The following is a 1,362-nucleotide window of genomic DNA, read 5'->3' on the forward strand; positions in this document are numbered from 1 at the left end:
TTGACCAGACTATCGGATGTTGTTATACACCGCTGGTCACAGTGCACTTTGCATCACTTCAAGCTTCAAATCCTGCCACCCTGCTGGCTAGGTGAGCAGACCAATATTCTCTACTGATTCTGTCGTGGGGTTATCCATTTACAGCTGGGTGGAATGGAGCTACACGAAAGGAAGTGGTTTGCTTAAGAACACAATGTGAAACTGGTTTGGCAATCCATCAGATGAACATTCCTATAAGATAAACTATTATTATTCAGGTCACTGCCTGGAATCGAACTTGGAATCTTGGGGTTAGTAGCCCATGCTCTTAACCACTACGCTCTATGACCGTGGGAGGGGCATATGGCGTAGATAAACTATGTTCAATTCTATGAAAACAACAATAAATTCGGAGTTTTCTCATTAATCCACTTACTGACTTTTCTCCATCAGTGATTGTTGAACATCATTTTCCAAAAGTCTCTTGAGTATAAAAGGAGTCTTTGTGGGAATCATGGATTTACAAACATTGCATGAAATAACTGTGCTTGACTTTTCAACTCTCACACACATACAAAGAATGTATAAGCACACACACGTATATATATATATATATATATATATATATATATATATACATACATACAAATAGGAGCTTCTTTCTAGTTTTTCTGCCAACCATATTCACTCACAAGGTTTTGGTTAGCCCTGGGCTATGGACTATTGTAGAGTCAGCCCCAAACCATGTAGTTGGGAAGTAACCTTCTTAACCACACAACCACGCCTCTCTCTTGATATATATATATCATCATCATCATCATCATTTAACATCTGTTTTCCATGCCGGCATGGGTTGGACAGTTTAACAGGGGCTGGCAAGCTGGAGAACTGCCCGGGCTCCATGTTCATTTTGGCATGGTTTCTACGACTGGGTGCTCTTCCTAATGTGTGTGTGTGTGTGTATGCACACACACACACACACACACACACACACACACATGTATATATATTTATATGGTTTCAAAACAAAAAATTACTGCAAAATGTTTTTATGGTTGTCTAATGATTTAGTCAATTTGATAATCTACCATCCTCAATAATAACAATAACAACAACAACAACAACAACAACAACAACAACATGAAGGTACAAATGCCAAAGGATGTTGGACATCTCACTGAAATTAATTCCAATATATTACTGGTATTTTGTTTAATCCATCCTTGAAGCGATGAGAAGTAAAGATGAGCCAAACGGGATTCCAACAGAGAAGAAGAATACAAATAATATGAAAAGCATCTTCTCAAAAGATTCTGTCAGTTGCAACATTTGCTCTGTGCCACCACCAGCACCACCAATGCTACCACTACTGTCATCACCTAT

Source organism: Octopus sinensis, linkage group LG22 (genome assembly GCF_006345805.1).
Source record: "Octopus sinensis linkage group LG22, ASM634580v1, whole genome shotgun sequence".
NCBI lineage: Eukaryota > Metazoa > Mollusca > Cephalopoda > Octopoda > Octopodidae > Octopus > Octopus sinensis.